The following is an 18,158-nucleotide window of genomic DNA, read 5'->3' as shown; positions in this document are numbered from 1 at the left end:
ATATTGCAAGAGGGAAAAAACCTGAAAAATAACATTTTACAATTAGTAAGTATATTAAACAAAAAGGACAAATATAGTAAAGTTTTACTCTGAATAACAGTAACATGTTACTCTGAAAATAAGTAACATGTTACTCTGAGAATAAGTAACTTGTTACTTTTCAATAAACTATAGTAATATGTACCTTGATCCCCATCCTTCGATGTAGCTGTTAACAAGGTGCCCTTATATTTCCCCTTCAGAAAAGTACCATTGATAAACAATAGAGGAAGGCAATGCCTAAACCCTTGAATGGAAGCATTAAATGCAACAAAAAAAACATCATGAACTGTCCACTTTGATGATTATAATCAAGCTGCAAATAGCTACCAGGAATTGTGCTCATTACAATATCCATATACCATCAAATCTCATCATAAGACATAAAGGAATCGGTCGGCTATGTCCCTGGACCTTCCGGCTTCCCTGTCACGTCCGAACGTAATCAGAGAATACCTACCCAAGCACCACCTTGTTATCATAAAGGTGAATATCCCATACAATCACAGGAAAGAGTACCAGAAAAACCGGAAAAGAAATCAAAAAGGTGAAAAGACAAGCAAAGACAGGCGCAGCAGGGGGTGGGGCGTCTTTCTAAACCGGGGACGCATTAAGCCCAACTAGACAAACCTGTTTGGGTAGGGCAACTCAAGGTCCGGTGAAACGATGAGAACAGCAGACACCGGCGGTTACTCACCGAAACTGCGAAGGGACGGTGCGTACACAAAATGGCGGCTTACCGCAAGTCCATACACAAGAGCTTGTTGACCATAGCAGGGATGGCCGTACTGGTTGGGCGATGGCACAGTACGCAGGACCCTCGTATGAAACCCCACCGAGCTTCCTTGCATGCAATGATGTGGAACGGACTATTATCGGATTGGACACGCCTATAGCTAAAAGAAGGTAACGGTGAGCCCGTATTGTTGTGTAAATTGACGCACAACATCAATCGGACGAGTTTGGGGATTCGCACGAACTTCATTACCAATCAAACTTGCAACCAAATTTGAACTCATCTTTGAGTTTTTAGAAGTACGAACTGCAGCTCCACAACTATGCTCATCATGTAGAGTTCTAATGTAGAAAAAGTTATTAGCACTTTTTAGAGATACATGTACTCACCATAAACAACCTTTGGACTCCCGCATTGAACGCATAACAGTGACCCGACACTTCTTATTTTTCAGATACACAAACTCAAATCCTATCTTGATGGCATATTTACATAACATAGTCTAGAAATCCTTTACACCTCCAATAAATCTTTGACCTATATGAGTAATTCCATTCACCCATTCAGAAGACAACAAAGTCCATTCTTCATATTGACAAAACATAGGGAGTAAATCCATTTCATCATCAGTAACGTTGGATCCACTAGCCTCACCCAATTCTCTAACTCAATGTTTTTCATTTGAAATGCCCATTTCAATAACAGTCACATTAACCCGGTCAGCACCAAGTGGATAAACAAGCGACAATATATTCTGAAAATCATAATCATCATCAATCATGCATTGCGAATGTCCAGGTAAATAGTACGATAACAGTATACAACCACTACTGACAAACTTCTTCAATTTACAACTTAAGAAATCAGTTAAGTCCTTCAACGTGCTGTTTGACACAACCTTGAACACAATGGTACGATCACCATACTTGCATAACAACATAAGAGATGGAACCATTTTTCAAATCTGCAATCAATTGACAATAAGATTTTACTATCAATCAAAGTAAAATTTTACTATCACTGGGAGTCCAAAAACAAATAACAGAAGTACACAATAACATAGTAAAATTTTACTGTCATTGTATAAAAAAACAAAACAGACAGCACCAAAGTAAAAGTTTACTCTCATTTTATCAAACAAAACAGAGGAACATTTTATCAAACAAAAACAGAGCATATACCAGAGTAAAATTTTACTCTCATTTTATCAAACAAAAGAAGACCACATGCTAGAGTAAAATTTTACTCTCATTCTGTAAAGCAAAATCAAAGCACATACCAGAGTAAAATTTTACCCTCATTCTGTCAAACAAAAACAGAGCACAAACCAGAGTAAAATTTTACTCTCATTCTGTCAAACAAAAATAGAGCACAAACTAGAGTAAAATTTTACTCTCATTCTGTCAAACAAAAATAGAGCACACACTTGATTGAACTCGGCAAATTAACAAAAATAAAACAAAAACAAAAACAAAAAAACTAATCAACATACCTGATTGAACTCGAACAATAATCAAACACGCGATTGAAACAAAACCTCTAAAACTCCATTAACACTCATAAATCTCAATGAAACTCTCTAAATCTGATACAGATTTGTACAGATTTGAAACGTAATCTCTCATTTAATTGAGAGTGTTGATCTTCGATAGTGAGATCGTGTATTGTTAACCAAGGGCGAGATCGTCGATGGTGATATCTTCAAATTTTGAGATCGTTTCACGGATTTTGCAGATCATCTTCACTTCGCAGATCGTCTTCAAGATCGGAGTATACATGAGCTGAGATTGTTCAAATATATGATATATGTATATATATATATATATATATATATGAGGGCAATATGATAAAAAAAATACAAATTATAGAATGTCTTTATTGAGCTGGGCTTCTCCTACTCAGGGGCTTTTCGAAGAAGAATTTATTGAGTTGTCCTTTATATTAAAAAAAAGGCCCAAAGGGGGGGGGGGGTTTTCACCAAAAATTCCTAAATTTAAATTGGCCCAAATTATTTTTGTTATGTTAGGGCCAAATCAAAGGGCCCACAAATATTCTGTTGGATAATAATTATTTATAAGTACCAGTCAATCCTGCTTTTTTGAGTTATTACCTATTAGGTAATGTCTTATATTTTTATGCACCATTAAGTCCTATTATAATTTTCTTTCTCATTTTTATCCCTGTTTTTTTTTTTTTTTTAGTTTCCCATTTTGTTTTTGAACTCCAAATTGTGAACCACGATTTGGCCACCAACCACCACTTCCGATAGTTAGCGACCACCTTTGACCTTCCGCGACCATTGCTGACCTTCGGCAACTACCTCCGACCTCCGACAATATTTTTTTTTTCCATTTTTCATCTCCAACACATCACTACCGCAACCACTTACTCAGATTCGGTGGCAATGAGAGAGAAAAAGAGAAAAAAAAATGAAGAGAATGAAGGAGAGAGAAGAAAAGCCATTACTAGAGAATAATTCTCATTATTTTACGCTATCGCAAATCAAGACAAAGAATAAAAAGTCAGATTCATTGATAAATTTATCATGCAACAGATCTCAGCCAGAGTTGCAATGATAAATTTATCACTGTTGAATTTGTTAAAAAATTTACAAATAGCAAACTTGATTTGAGAGAGAGAGAGAGAGAGAGACATCATAACATTCTATTATGAAACACTAATAAATTTATTTATTTTGTATGTGCTTTGTCCTTCCATTGATAAAATACCCACACTTACACTTACAAATCTATAATCTGATAAATTTATCATTCATAAATTACTGAGTGATAAATTTATCACTGAATTAAGTGACAAATTTATCAGATCGTTACACATTTGTAGAAGATCAACAACACCTTTCAATGCACTAATTGGATACTTTACATCCCAAACCGGTGATGGAGAAAGATGGTCGCAGCAATGATGTCGAAGATGTTAGATCGGTGATGGAGGAAGATGGCGACAATAATGATGTCGAAGATGGTAGATCGATGATAGAGGATTACGATATTGAAGCTAGCAGATGAATTATGGGGGAGGAGCAGCGATGATGGCAATAAGGGAGAAGGACGGTGGTGTTAGGCGAGGGAGGAGGAGAATGACGGCGTTGGTTGAGGCGAGTGTTGTTGATAATGATAGATGAAGATGGTGGTTGCGTCGAGCGACATATATGGTGATGGAGAAAGAGGAGATGGTGTGCCAGTGACAGAAATAGAAGAGAGAGAGAGAGAGAGAGAGAGAGAGAGAGAGAGAGAGAGATGTGTTTGGGTTTAGGCTAAAATCACTCAACTAAATGTAAAGAGTAAAAATGAAACTTCCTGGGATTAAGTTCGGTCCAAAGGACCAGCCCGTAACTCCCCCTTATTTATAAGTGTGATTTGGCCCAATTAAAATTAAAATTAAAATATCTACAGAAAATGTTGATGGCCCAGGGAGAAGAAGAATACATACAAGCTCTCAATCTCTCTCTCTCACAAAGTGACGAAGAAAAGGAAGCATACCAAGCATAAGCAGAGCAATGGGCAACAACAGAAATTGATTAAAAACTATCAACAGTGGCAACTCACTCCCTCTCTTTCTCTCTCTCCCTCCCTCCCTCTTACTATCAGATTTTAATAGAATAAATAAATTTGTCCTATTTTTTTTCTAACTTCTTTCTTTATCAGATTTTAGTGGAATAATAAATTTGTCCTAATTTTGGTAACAAGAAACAAGTAAATTTGTTTGCTTCACACTGCTAGAACATTTCATGAATTAAATTTGTTGATTAATTAATTTGTTTTATTGATTTGAACTATACCTTATGATAATTTTTTTTTTTTGTACTCTAGAATGAATACATTTTGATATTTATTTTAATATCAATCGCTAGTAGTTTTTTTTTTTTTTTTGGGTACTCTAGAATGAATATATTTTGATATTTATTTTAGTATCAATCGCCGGTAATGATACCAAATAGGGAGTTTTTTTGTTTTATATACAAATATAGGCCCCCTTTTTTGGTTTCACCTTAGACCTCTAAAAACTCAGGTCCAGCCTAGTTGTATGTACAACCTTACTTTGATGTCTTCGTAAACTAGATGCTATGAAGAATTATATGTTTATATATTATATGTACTTGGGTTTAAAACTTTTGCAAATATTACCGACAAATGCTTATTTTTTTCATTTATTCTTCTTATTATGTTGTGAAAACAATCACTGTATTTGAATGAATTCAATCGTAGTAACCAAAAATAAAATAAAATGAAGTCCATATATAATTTAATTTCATATATAATTGAATGCAATACTCTTATGTGCAGTGACGAAGCTATGAAGGGACGCTAGGAGGCACGTGTCCCCCTAATTTTTTTTTTTTTTGCATATAAGGAAAATAATTAATAAATAGAAAATTTATATAGAAATAACATTCAATTAAAATGATTTCTTAATGACATTTTTCAAATTAAAAAATAATGATGGTCGTTTTGATTGAAAATGAAAAAAACTACAACAAGCCACATTATTATGTATGGAAATTTTATAAAAAAAAAAAAAATTCAATGTAATAGTAATACCAAATCATCTCTTAGATGTAAACAAAGTTAACCCCAGTACAAAAATATAGAATTATTGAATTGTTTAATTATATTTGACAAGTGAGATTAATCTTCCATGCGGTATTTTTTATTGGTTAGTAATATCGTATATCAATGATTAATGTAGAATTATTATTATTTATATATTATTCTATAATTTATCATAAGATATACAAGACTCCTTTGCATTACCTATAATATATTAGTTATAAATAACAATATTGTAGACATCCTATTTTTTACGGCCATTATGACTTGGACACTATCACTTGCACACCTGTTGCTTTATTTTTGGACCAAACCCAGTGTTATTCAAGCCTACAACCTCTGGTGGCCTGCCGGCCATCTTTTTGGGCTGCCAGGCATCACTCTTGGTTGCCAGCCACTGATGTGGCCTATCGGCCACCAATGTCTTTTTGCAGATATTTTGTGACAGCTGTGCTAGCTGTTTGCACAGATGCTTGCATCTACTCCCACGTGTATGGCTAGATGTTCTTGAGGGAAATTCACATTTTCTATACATAGAGTGCCTCCCTCTCATGTTTTAAGGTTAGAAAAATTTTGGAGCAAAATTTTTCTTTTTTCTCTACAATTATCTCTCTATCTCTTGCAAATTTCTACATTTTTGCTTACATATCCTTCACCTTTGCCTATACACCCTTAACCAAACCTCTCCATATTTGAGCTGAGGTGTCTTGAGGCTTGTTGGAGCTCTTGAGGCTGTGTTTGCTTGGTTTTGTTGCTTGGAATTGATTTCCTCCTCAAGAGGTATAAGGCTTTGCCACTTTACTTTCTTTAACTATTCTTTTTCTTGCAATTTTCCAAGTGTTTTTGAGCTGTAAAAACTCTGTATTTTTGAGCTAAAAGTTGGGTTTTAAGGCCATTAAAGGTTGGGTGGCGGTTCACCTTTCTTTGCACCTTATTTTGAAGGTCTTTTCCCTTGTGTTTCCCATCCTTTTACTATCTTTTTTTGAGCTTTTAAACACTATTTTTTAGAGTTATTTTAGTGGCCAAATCATGTTTTGAAGTCCAAAATTGGAGGGGTTAGCCTCCCTTCCTTGTGTCTTGCTTACTAGCCTAGCTTGTGCTATGTTTTAGCTTATTAGTCTAGCTTTTTTTGTCTTAATTCCAGCATGTTTTAGGACTTTTTTTTAGACTATTTCAGCATTGTTTTTGGTTGATAGTTACATTTGAGCTTTGTTTTGCATGCTTATAGTGTAATTGTCCTCGTGAGTTTGGTGTTCTAGGCCTTAGACACCATCTTGTTTGAGTTGATTACATTTATTTATGGCTTTCCATACTTGTGATTGCTCTTAATCACCTCTGCAATCTCCCTCCTTTCTTGGCTTTTGTTTTGCTTTGAAAGTGGTTTCAAACAACTTGTTTGTTCAAAGCATGAGATTGAGATGTCATGCTTAATGGTTTAATCCCTTAGGGGGTTCATTACCAATGGTCCGATGTCTCTTTCATGCCCAAGACAACACTTGGTTTGTATAGCGACCCCGGTCTTTTCCCATTTGATTATTGAATCCGGACTTAGGTTCCGTATATTCTGCCATTGTATAATTGTTGTTGTCGTCCTTTATTTTCTCTTTTGGAGTTATAGGATGAGTTGGGCAGGTTTGTTTCAGGTTGGTTGGATTTGTAAACCAAGTGTTGCTGTCCAGTTTTTGGGTTGTTCGCTCGAGCCAGGGATTGGTCGCTCGAGCGAGGGTTGTATTTTTGTGTCTTCTGGCTCGATCCAGCTTTGCTTCGCTCGAGCGAGCGACTGCGTCTGGTATAGACCTGAGGGCAATGCTTATTCGCTCGAGCGAGATTTTCTTCGCTCAAGCGAGGGAGGTGTATGTTTTCGAGTTCCTTGCTCGAGCGAGCATTCTGTCGCTCGAGCGTGCTCCAGGGTTGCAGACCTGAAGCATTGTATTCTTGGCTCGAGCTAGCTTTTCTTCGCTCGAGCGAGGTTTTCTTGTGTCTGGTCGCTCGAGCGACCATGTCTTCGCTCGAGCGAGCCTGTCCAGTTTATATACGCAGCAGCGGGTTTTGATCAGTCTTTTTTCATCTTCTTTTTATTCCAAACCCTAGGTCCGACTTCTCTCTCTCCCCACTCACCTTCTCTCTTAGGTTTGATCTATTTAGAGTATGTTTCTACCCTAGTTTCTTTATTAAAAGGATAGAGTGAGTCGAGGGCTTCCATTTAATCTGAACATTTGGCGATTTGGAGCACTTTGGTATTTGGGTATTCATCTCTGTCTTCTCCATTTGGGTTGTTTTCTTCGAGGTAGGGATTTCCTATTCCATTTTATAAGTTTTGTTCTAAGTTTTGGTATTTTGATATGTTGGGGTTACTTTGATAATTTTGGGAAAAACCCTAGTTGTAATAATTAATTAATTTGTATAATTGATTTAAGGGAATTGAGGAATTTGGTTAAATTCATGAAATTGGGAAATTATTGATTAAATGGTGTAGTTGGATAATTTAAATCACTCGCCTATTGAATTGTTGTTATAGTTATTTCCAAGTCTAGAAATAACTGTTTTGGGCTATCGGTGAAGGATAGTCGTGATTGTTGTAGACAATGCATGTGGATTAGGTATAACTGAAACTAATCACATTGGTTGAGTCATTAATTTTGACTGTTGAATTAATACAGACATTATGTGTATTGATTGTGTGATGTAGATGTTATGTGTTTACATACTTTGTTTTGTGTGGGAGGAGATAGGGGATGTACTCCACGGTTTAGGGGAAGATAGGGGATGGACCTCTAAACCGGATTTTGTTTGGGAGGAGATAGGGGATGGACTCCATTAGCATCACTTTTATGTGTGCTTATTTATATTGAAGTGTTTTGTTGATACAACACTAAAATGTGTATCAAATTGGAAGTATGAAGTGTTTGGTTTGAGCCTGAGTCTCATTTGTTTGTTGATATTGGAAGAATGTGAATTTGATACATATAGTACACTGTTGTAAGTTTGGCCAGGTTCTGAGCCATATTGAATTAATATATTGGAAAGTAAAACGTGTCTTAGACATTAATGTCATGAAACTGTATAAAGATATAACTGATTATCTTGGTTAACCAATTATTGAATGCTATTGCTTTATTCAATGCTTATATTTGGTTTAGTATATTTCTACTGGGCTGTGGCTCACCCTTTATGGGAACATCATTTTCAGGTTCAGGTGATAAGCTACCTCCAAGGACTTAGCTTGGGAGGGTTTGGCTTCTGGATTTTGAAGAAGACTATCTTTAGTTAATTGTCTTTATTTATTAGTACATGTAAACATTCAAGCCTAGGGCTTTTCTTGTATTGAGTTAGAACTCATATTTTGTATCCAAGTGTTGGCTTGGAAAGATGCAAGCCTGTAGGGCATTTTATTCGATGTTACATGTAATGCTTTTATTTAGTAATACTCTGATGAATGAATTAATAAATTGTTTTCTTTAAATAATGCATGTCAATGATATATATATATATATAATGGGTTTATTTTGAGGGCGTTACAGTTTGAGCCATCTTTCCATTAGAGGACTTAACTTCGCCCTTTGAACTCAATGAATTAAAGGATGGTTGGTAATTTAAAATGAAGTAATTAAAATGGGACTAAAAGGATGCAAGATAAGAATTTGGTTTTATGTTCAATTGGATGTTAATTGAACACATGGAAGCTTAAGGCATTCCATACTCATTAGTGATAAAATGATTCAAGTTTCCAAGGTCACCACTTCCCTTGATCAATTCATGAAAGGGAGGAGGTAGAGTCTTATTTTGTTGCATTTATTGAACTTGCACACTTTGGTTCATAAGCCATCGTGCAATCAAATTGCATGAGTTGATGGTTTGTGGACCAAGTTTACTACTTCTTTGATTTGTTCATGATAAGGAGAGGTGAATTGTGCAAACAAACCCTTGAGAGTACCTTGTGTATGCTCTGTTTGTTCTATGTTGCAGTAAGATGAACCCTGAAGCAGTGGCTGGCAGGCCCTCACTCCTGGCCGACCAACCACCGATGAAAAATTCAGCAGTGTGTTTTTTAAGCAAAGCAGAGCTATTCTAGAGGTGGACAAAGGTGTAAGTGTTCTACTGTGCAACATAGACCTTCTGGAAGCAAAAAAAATAGCCTTTTCGAGTGGAAACCGAGCACGTGCATGAACATTCCTTGCATACCAAGCATGTTTGAGTTTAAATATTTAGTTTAGATATTTGTTGTAATTAATTAGTTGTAGCTAGTTAATTTGTAAAGTGTTGTAATAATTAGTTAGTGAACTCGTTGCTTGATCTCGTCCTGTTATTATTTTAGTTAACTAGAATAGTTAATTCATTTGTTGTTATAATTAGTTAAGTAGTTTAGCTAATTTAATTTGTTTTGTAATAATTAGCTTAGCTTAGCTAGTAAGCTAGTTAGTTTATTCGGACTCTCCTTTGTGAGAGCGAAATATTGTAATAATGTGTATGTCTTCCAACCTCACGTCTTTCTCCTTTTTATTTACTAGCTTATGATAGTTAGTTTAGGGACATCATGTTTCATTTACCATCTCTCGTGTTTGCATCAACTTGTATTGCATGCACCGAGGCTCAGCGCATCATTCTAACTTGCATCGCTGTTGCTTACATTTCTTTGAATATGTGCTTAGACTGCATGTTAATAAATTGATTCATATGCCATATTAGTAGTCGAGCCTAGTAAATTGCATATCGCATGTGTTGCATTAGTCATATTATATAGTTAGGAATCATGCATTTTTCTAACTCTTTTCTTTTTTGGCTTGGAGTACTATGTGAGCCTTTACTCGCTTTAGCATATCTCATATTAATGTTTCCATGTCTAGTATGCTTGCCATGAGGCTATGTGCTTAAATGCTATAAATTGTTTGAATGCCTGCGGATGAAGGCTAGTTGTTTGAATTGGAATAATTTGAATAATATTTTTATGCGATCACTTTTTCAAGTGGTACATATTCGAAACAATATTCAAAACAAACATGAATCATGCGTTCCAATTCTTGCAAATTAGTCTATACTTGTGTGTGTGCGCATCACATAGTAATGCTAGCCTAATAAACAGGAACAGGAGCATATAATGTACATAAGTTTTATATCATGATTAGTAGAGACCAATCTTTGATCGGGCAAGCAGGGGTACTCAATTCATGACATTCCCCTCTCGTAATCAAGTTCCTGAACCGAGACAATCTTGGTGATGACGGATACATGGCCTTTGGCACGAGTCATAGATTTCTTAAATTTCCCAAATAATATTTAGATGACGACGTTGTATCTGGAAAAGCAGTCAATTTTTGACAATTTGATTCAAAATTGATTTTCCAAAAGATTTGCCGGATGGGGACTCTTTGATGTTTATCTATTTCACATTGCACTTGTGAGATCAGGTTCAGAACTGCGAGGGTCCGATACTATAGGGCTTATTTCGACTTCTGAAAGAGGGGGTGAAAAAGTCGAGTTAGAACTATATTTTCAATTTTAATTTTTCACAAGGTCAATTGTAAAAACAAAAATTTAAAAACTTTTATATTTAATATTTAAAATTTTGTGCTTAATATTAATAAAAAAAATTATTATCTGTTGTTATTAATTATGAGTAAAAAATTAAATTTTTAATTAATAAATACTACTTTAAACTATTTTTCTGACTCCGTCATTACTTATATAAGATGCGAAGCTGGTTTTTTCATCGAAATATGTTAAATAACTATAAATAAGTTTTACATACAAAATTGTGGAAATTGTTTGCTAAAAGTGGCGAGTGACAATGAAGTGGCCTGCACGACCACAAATAATGAAATAAATAGATATTTTTTGTTTGTTTGTTTGTTTCTTTTCTTTTTTAGTCTCTTGGATGTCTTGTTAAAATATAAGAAAAATTGTAAGTTAGTAGTATCTTTACAAAATATTTACAAATTTACGAAAAAATTTATAACTTTAATTATTAAAGTTGATAAAATTTACTATTGATTTGTAATATTTTTTTTCAAAACATTCACTAATGTCTAATTTTTTCTAAAATATATTCGGGAAGGAGAATGATTTATTTATTTACTTGATAAGAGATGCATTGATATCGGAACATCTATTTGTACTTTCTTTGCCTTTTATTCTAAATTATTTTTGTATTTATATAATTAGAATTTGAGCATATTGTGAAAAAAAAGAATCTTATTTAAATAGAATTAATAAGTACAAAAATAAATTCTACATCAGTTTACTGGGTAAAAATATAATTTATTTTTAATATTTTTAGAGGAATTTTTAATTTAGGGTGTTCACTTAAAAAAAAATTACAAATAAGTGGTAAACTTCATGCATATTAATAATTAAAATAATACAGTTTTTCATAAATCTATCATAATTTTCTGATAATGTCACGTTCAGTAATTTCTCCTTTTTTTTTTAAGGAAAAATTAATATATATGTATTTATTTATATATTTAAAATGAAGAAAGTTGATTTGGAAAAAGAGAGAATTCATAAGTTAGTTACAGTTATGACCCTCTCTCGTTGGTTGATGCCGCTTTATTCTAAGCAATGTCCCTTCCTTCGAAAAAAAACTCCGACCTGTATGGAACGGCCTCTCTCTCTCTCCCCATCAATCTCTGTAGCTCAAACAAAACCCAAAATTCAGACACTAAGGCCCCGTTTGGCAAGAGGCTATTTTAGTCAATTAGCCAAAAAGCCAACAACCCATACCAAAAAGTCAAAAATTCTCTTTTCTCTCTACTTTTTGCACATCTTTTCGTAATTAGCCAAAAAGTCATCCCAAACACACAAGTTTTTTTTACCTACCTTTTTAGCCAAATAGCCAAAAAGTAACTAAATTAGCCTGTTCCCAAACGAGGCCTAATTGTATCCAGAAAGGTAACCTTCTGAGCTCAAATGAAGACAAAAACAAGAAATTCTAAGTGAACAATCAGGTACCCTCTTCACAATTCCTTCTCTATATTTTGTAATTTTCAATCCCCGCTTTCTGGGTACATTTGATTTTTGTGTAAAACCATCTTGATTTCCATTCTTTCACATGCCCTTTTCTTTTTTGTTGTAGAAATCTCTTGATTTAATTTTGCGGGTACATGCATTTTATTTTTTATTTTTTTTTGGGGTTTGATTTGGATAAAAATGTGCCGACGACCTCTACCTTTATCCCCTAAGCCGAACAGTTTTCAAGGAAGGAGATGATAAGAGCCAAGTGTCACTTTTCCTTGCTCTCTTTTTTAAACTTTTCAATATTTTGTTCTAATGTCAGAGCTCTTCTTTTTGCAGTTCTTCCACAGCCACCAAAGGGCTTTCGCAAGTCCTTTTCCCCCAGCAAGGACTTGAAGAAGCTACTGGGTCTGTCAGTTCACAAGCAGAGAGCCTCTTTGCTACTCAACTTCATTCCCACCTATAAGTCTGTTCTTCCCAACGTCCCGAAGAAGAAGAAGAGCCAGTCTCCTCCGTCCGCCACTACTCCTCCAGCAACTTCGTTGTCTCGGCCAGATCAAGGGTCAACCTCTGATCCAGCAGAGCAGCCATCTACCTCAGCTCCACAACTGATCCCACCATCTCAACGCCAACGAAGACGCCGAACTATTTTTGCTGCTGAGATAGGCCGCAAGAAAGTAGTCGCTGAAGACCTCTTGGCCGACATCCCATCCTTCATCGACGCTCAACTAGCACCAACTCAGCCTCAACCAAAGTCGAAATAGAAAAGACTGAAGAAGGCTTAGCCAAAGGCAACGGTGACTCAGATTGATACTGAGGACACCTAGCTAATTTCGAAGTTGGCTGAGAGTGAAAAAACACCTTCTGTTACCGAGAAAAGGCCTGTCGACGCTAAACCATCCCAAACAACTCGGTCAAAAAGGCCGAGGTCCGAGTCTGCCATGACCTCGGGGCCCATGAAAGTAGATGCCCCCTGGGCCCCCCAGATCACCATCGAGGACAAGCCGGTCAGAGCTGGCGACAGTGCGAATGACCTTAAAGTCGGTATCGCCCTCTCAACAGCTTTGCTCCTTCCAAACGATCTCAACCAAAACGCTGAGAAGAGTGAGTACGAAAACTTTGCTCTGATGCTCCAGCATTCTGTTCAAGTAAGTCTTTCACACTTGGTATTTTTCTTTCTCTATTCCTTCATACTCAAAGAATTTTTACTAACTTTTGTTCTGTTCATTTTCTTTTAGGCGATCCAGTACGCCTACTCCTTCTCAATGCAAGCTTTTGAAATGAGGAAGGAGTTGGTCGACAAGATTAGGGAGGTCCCTGGTTTGCAAAAGACCATCAAAAAGACTGAGGCCAAGATGAAAACTTTATCCGACCAGGCTGTGGCAGCCATTAAAGCCAAAGACGAGGCCGAGGAAAAAGCTTACACTGCCGAAACTATTGCCAAGGTCCTCACGGCTGAAAAGAAAGAGGCCGAGACCAAAATGGCCAAGGCCCAAAGGGAACTACAAGAGATGCCTTGGCCACAAAATTTGCCGAGATCAAGACCACAAATGAAAAGGCATACAATGAGGGGGTGGCCGATGTCACGGCGAATTACAAGAAGCAAGTGAGGCAGGCATGCAACAAGGGTTTCACCCTTGGTTGGATGGCTGCCCTCAAAAAGATTGATGTCCCCGAGGACTCCCCTCTCAAGAATATCGACGTCATCGCCCTGTCATTCCCCCTTACTCCAAGCCAATCCGAAGACGATTCTGAGTCTGAGGAGGAAGCTTTGGTGAGGAAATCGAAGGAAGCTGCTGGGGCCAAGTCCCCTACTCCAAATGAGCAAGTCCTAGACTTGACTAAAGACGAGGAGGGTGAGGTTCCCAAAAATGACACTGTAGACACCCCATTTTTGACCGTCCTCAAGACTTGGACGTCACCGTTTGAACACTCGGTGATTATCCATGTTTGTGTTCGTTTGGAGTTCCCGGAGGTCTCGGCTCGCGCGCCCCGCCTCAGGATCCCCGAACTCGACCGTTTAGTGTCTGGTTTTGCACCAAACACTTGCATCTTGCCTTTGAGAGGCAGAGTGGGGCTTGTAGACCATCCCCACCCTTCACCGGCAGTGGCTAGATGCCACCGGCTGGTTTTTGCTGCCACCGGCAATTTAGTTTGCCGGTCGGCACTATTTGTTGCCGGTCAGCACTTTTTTGTGCCGGTCGGCACTTTGTTTGGCCAAGATGGCATTTTTTGCCGGCCGATTGCTGTTCATCTGCTTTTGCAGATATTTTTGGACAGCTGTATAACTTTTGCTCCCCTCCATACACGTGTATGGAGGGATCTCCCTCTTGCAAAGCTTGTTTGGTAAGCTTTACAAGAGGCTTATAGAGAGAGCTCTCTCTAAGGCAAAAAAAAGGAGAGGCTTCGACATTTTTGAGGGAGAGAAATACAGAGAAGAGCTCTGGTTTTTCTAGGGTTAGGGTTAGATATACACTTTCTATCTCTATTTCCCTCTCATTTTGCACACTAGGTGTTTTGTGCCTTACTATTGCACACAAACACCTAGTGTTTCACCTTCCTCTTGGAGCTGAGGTTCCAAAGAGTGTGTTTTGAAGTTTTTGTCTTAGATTCAAGCTCAAGAAGGCCATTGGAGCACCATTGTTGAAGAGGACTACAAGGGTAAGAAACTAGTCCCTTTTTCCCCCATTTTTGCTTTGATTTTATACCTATCTTAGAGCTGTTTTTGTGCTTGTTGTATAACATAAAAAAGTTCTGTTTTTAGGCCCTCTTTATTGTTTATTAAGAGTGTTTTGTTGTTTGAGGGGTGTTGACCACCCTTAGGCCTCAAAAGGCCTCATTTTGAGCCATTTTGTGCTAGCTCCGGGATTTTGGTGTTGAGGTCTCTTCACCACTGAAATCTTGAGGGATTTCAGTCGTGAAGATGATCCTTTGAAGTCCCAAGAAGGAGAGGGCCACCCCCTCTCCTTGTTGTCCTTGAAAAGGGCACATTTTGGCCTCTTAAAGAAGCCTATGCTTGAGTGTGTGTTGAGCATGTTTGGTTTGTTTTTCATGCTTATATATCCATGATATAACATGATTTCAAGTTGGTTTTGGAACCTTATGCATGTTTAGCATAGTTGCCATGTAATGCCTTGTTTATGCCTTAATGTGCCTTAGGTTGTTAGCCTTAGTTGGAGCATGTTTTAGGCTTGCATTTGTGAAGTTTATGTGCTTATTTTGCCATGCTTTAGCTCTGTCCATAGTCGTTTGGGTTGATCTTTGCATGCATTATATAGCTCCTTTGTATTTGGGCTTGTTGGCCTTGAGTGTGTGCATGTGTAGCATGCCATCTTTGCATTGTTTTGGTGATTTGGAATCATCCTACATGCTATTTCAGTCCCATTTCCATGCTTGTTTGGTTGCCTTGCATGTCTCTTTAATGCTTTGGAAGCATGTGTTGCAATGTTCCATGTTTTGGTGCCTTTGCATGCCTTTGAATTTGGACCACTTAGATGCCATCTAAGGAGTCTTTCGGCTTTGTTTTAACATGCTAAAAATCTGTTTTTAGTTGTTTAATGCATGCCATGTTTGGTCATGATAAGTGTAGTTCAATGCCTTATCGACTTGCCTTGAACACTTGGACTTTTTGTTGCATGCTTGACTTGATTTATAATTTGATTTGGCATCATTTTATAACATGATTTTAGGGCTCATGTTGCATGCTAATTTGTCCATGTTTCCTTCTTTCAAGTGTGCTTGAATGTTGTTTGATTCATGCTTAAGTGTTGGTCCTTATGTGCATGTGTGTGTGCATGCCATTTAGCTCTCACTTTTTAGCACTTTGGCTACTGTTTTAGGCCTATTTTAGAGTCGCCTAATTCATGTATAAGTCCATCTTGCCATCCATTTGCATTGCTCTATGTATGCTTGCATGATTGCATAAGTGCCTTGCCATGTCATGTTGCATTCCTAGCTTGTATGCCTAGGTTGCATTGCATTTTGCATGCATGCCTTGTTCCTTGAATTGGTGATAGGAATTGGGCCTAATTTGTTTGATTGGTTTGCATGCATTTGAAACCAAAGTTGCATGCTTGGTTCCTTGGGCCATCATGCATGGAAATGCGTGATTGGTGGTCCGAGAACCGAGGCACATGTCCCTTTGAGTCATTACAATGATAAGAGACATGGTTGATGCATACATACCTTGAATTGTGCTGTCATGCCTTGTTTTGCCCTCTGTTGCTGTGAGTTGCAGGTTCTGCAGGAATACTCTGCCGACCGACAGTGTAATGTGCCGACCGGCACAATTTTCTCTGCCGACAGACCCTATTTTGTGCCGATGGCCATACTACACTGCCGGTGGAAGTTTCATCTAGCCGGTGGTGATCCCCTCTGTCCAAGGATGTAGTCCTGAGGCTTTGATAGCCTCCAGAGGAGGAAAGGAAGGAAAACAGAGGCAGCTTGCGCATGGTGGCGCGTTTCCCGAGACGCTTTCCTGCTTTAATTAATTTAATTTAATTTGTTAATTAAATTAGTTAATTTGTAATATTAATTAGCTTGCGTAGTTAATTAATTTGTAATATTTATTCGGTCCCTCCGAGCGAGGGCAAATCTGTAATAAGTGTGTGTGGGTGTGTGAATGTTTTCCAATCCCCACTTCTTTCTCCCTTTTATTTACCTGCTTATGATGGTAGATTAGGGCATATTTATTTTAGCATACCTTATGCTATGCATGTGTGCATCCATGCATTTGTATTACATGCATTAGGCTCGGTACATCACGCTAATTGCATCAATACTCCAATTTTCAAACTGAATACGTGATAATTGTGCATTTTCACATGACATGTTTAGGATAGCCGAGCCTATTCTAGTAACATTTTGTATGCGATGCATTAGGCACTTCACATGGACTTGGATCATGCATGTTTGCTAACAAGTTCTTTGTTTTGGCACGGAGTACTATGTAAGTATTTCTGCTTTAGCATATCGCATGAGTGTGAATGTTGCCATAACAGCATGCTTAACATGTGGCTAGATGCTTATGTGTTAAACTGCTTTGAATGCCTGTGGGTGAAGGTTGGATTGTTCGAGTTGGAAGAACTCATTGAAATCCGTGTTTTAGCCTACTTGCGAGTAGCAAATTCCAAAGCATTTTCAAACCAAACGGATATGCAATGTTTATTTCCAAATTAGGCAATCTAGTCTATACTTGTTTGCTGTGCGCATAACATAGTAATTCTAGGCTAATAAATGGAATAAGAACACGTAAAGTTTTCAAAAACGGATATCATGGTTAGTAGAGGCCGGTCTTCGGACCGGGCGAAAGGGGGTGCTCATAGCTGACCTTCCCCGATCGTACCCAAGCTCCCGAGCCGAGACAACTCCGGTGATGACGGACATGTGGCCTTCGGCACCGAGTCAGGGTTTCCTAAATTCCCCCATTTTAAAATATTTAGGTGGCGACTCTGTATCTGGCAAAGCAGTCCATGTTTGGCACTACTTTTTCAACAAAATCTGTTTTCTCAAACGATTTGCCAGATTTGGACTCTTTGGTTCAGATTTAGAACCGTGACACAAATAGAGTCCGAACTGTAGTAGCGAGGTCCCCCTCCGCGGGCGCTGTTACAGTTTCTGGCGACTCTGCTGGGGATTTTTAGAGAGTTTGACTCGAACTCGTGATATCCTGTTTTGACTTCATTTATATGTTTCTTTGCATTGCATGTGCATTGGTGCGCCTAGGAACACAGTGTTTGCCATCTGCCATTCCTGAACGGTTTGCCGGAGGCTTGTCTTGTCAAGGCATGTCCATAAGGCTGACCGGCTATGGGCTCTGACAGTATGGGAACACAAACCCCGGTTTGTCCGGGGCACCCTTT

This window comes from Camellia sinensis, chromosome 6, assembly GCF_055761805.1.
Source record: "Camellia sinensis isolate YWXY chromosome 6, ASM5576180v1, whole genome shotgun sequence".
NCBI classification, from domain to species: domain Eukaryota; kingdom Viridiplantae; phylum Streptophyta; class Magnoliopsida; order Ericales; family Theaceae; genus Camellia; species Camellia sinensis.
Note: the sequence above shows the minus strand (reverse complement) of the source record.